Genomic DNA, 2314 nt, shown 5'->3' on the forward strand with positions numbered 1-2314 from the left:
TGTTAAACACATCCAACTGCAATATCTCTTGTGCAGGTGCAGAGTGTTAGAGCCATTCACCAGCTGAGATGGGTCAGGCTTTTGGGCAATTGCCCACAGCTGCATGGTTGGAAGAGAAGTCAGTGAGAAAGTCATCAGCTGGCTCATGTTTTCCACAGCAGACCCCAAGCTGTAGCCAGAGCTGCTGGTCTCATTGCTTGCCCCATATTCAGAACTGCTGGCAAGCTCTTAAGCTTTGCAACTCAGTGGGAGAATATTTTGGCTGGAATTATCAGAACACAAATACTGGGTTACACAGGACCTCTGGATATGCTACATAGCCCGTTAATGATTCTGGAGCAAAAATATTTGTTTTTCGACCAGTGGGGAAGGAAGGGAAAGGGACCTGTCTACTGTTTTCCGGCTGGCATTTTGTAGTAGCACCACAGTCTGCTCTTTAATGGCTGGACATATTGCAGGTGTAACCAAAGCATTATGGTGTTTTTGATGTCCCTCAAAATAGCTGCCGCTGATGTTGCAGAACTGGTGCTGAGCCCGTAAAAATGCATGATCTACAGCCATGCCTGAGAAGAAGACAATGTTGTGATGTTGATGAAGACAAATATTCACACACACCTCATTAATATGATATTTATCTGTATGACATCTGCATATGGCAATGGGCCGAATCCCTTGCTGATGATCCATTGCAACAAGAATATTAGAGGCTCAAAGAGGGTCATATTAAGCTTGTGTATCATGTAATATAAATAACACGTTSTGGCAGTTCCATCAGTTTCTCCATAATGTGTGATAATTTTCTCTACAGTACTCTACCTAAAATAGAAAATGTATATTCATTATCTTGCAAAGATGCCTTTCCACCTAGGGATGGCAGGGAGGTGCCTCTGTTCCTCTCTATTCACAGACATATCAGAGCTACCTGTTAACAAAGAGCTAAATTMTGGCCATATATCCATGTATTTATAGAGCAGCAATCTCTGCTCCATAAATAGCCTCAGCCTCCAGTGACCAAAGAGGGGGCGAAAAGCCAAGCTTTCAGTTAAATGAAAATTTGACTTTCTYCATGTGATAAACCTTGAGGGATGGATTATGGAGCCGGTCCTAAATAACCAAGTTATGGGCATAAAAGCCACAATTGCAAGGAAGCCTGAAAGCCTTTGGCCTTTTTATCTCCACTAGAGTAAAGCTGGAGGGTTCAAGGGTTGTGTCCGAACAAAGGGCTGGTGCTTGCACAACTTCCAGACACTGTCCAGAGCCATAAAGCCTTAGACCTTGACTAGCCCTAAGGACCCTGCAGAGCCCCTCGACCCTGGTACTCTGAGCACATCAGCTCTTTTGGTGTTGGCTCCAGCAGGATCATTGAGTTTCCCTCAAATAACACTTTACCAAGAGCTTGTCCAACCCTTAGTCCTTCATACAAAACATTAAAAACTCAAAATCTGGTATTTTTAATTAAACAGCTTTACTGAGAAAAATATTTTTACTTAAAGCCTCTTATAACTATCTCTGAAATAAGTGTGAAATGTCTGTAATTTAATCAGCTTGCTGTTAGCTTATATACCTAATGAAAACTGGTTTAATGCCAGCATTTTTGTTGGCACCAAAATTCATTTTATTATAATCTCCCAGCATCTCTGGGACTAAATTCAAAATTCTTGCTTCAGATGTCAAGTATGAGTTGAAAGTATCAATGCTTTTCCCCTCGTTTCACAGAGTAGCCTTGTTTTTTTGCCTCTTCTGAGCCAAGAGAAGTCATTAATTAACAACATTACATCCTCAGTGAAGTCCGGGTGAGACACTCCCTCTCATGTACAAGCCACGGGATAAGCAACGACACGGAACATCTCAAATGACATCAAGTATGTTTGRCCTTCACTTTTAGACTCTTCCCAGTGGGGACTGTTCTTTTTTAGCTCTTCATTACCTCAGCCACATAAGTCAGAATGCTTAAGKCTTTATTATGTTTGGACAAGTGGGGGATATGGATATATGACTATGCAATATGTTGATTTTATGTGTGATAATATAGAGATAATTAAATTCTTCCCTAGTATATGAAAAAAAAAGAGATATCAATTTATTCACACCAAGAAAACCAGGAAAGCAGTTCTTCAGAAAGTGATTTAAGCTTTATTTTATTCTTTCCTCTTCCCTCCATCTTTATTCCTCTTTAAGATCATGAAACASTTGCAGCATATATAATGTGGAAAGAGTATTACTCTTCACATAGGCTTTTCCCAGCCAAGCAAATAGCACATACAAAGATACATAATCAACAAAATATTTTATAAACCATTTTACAACCACCCTT

The sequence above is a fragment of the Nothoprocta perdicaria genome, unplaced genomic scaffold (assembly GCF_003342845.1).
Source record: "Nothoprocta perdicaria isolate Ctin4 unplaced genomic scaffold, notPer1 scaffold_4, whole genome shotgun sequence".
NCBI classification, from domain to species: Eukaryota; Metazoa; Chordata; class Aves; order Tinamiformes; family Tinamidae; genus Nothoprocta; species Nothoprocta perdicaria.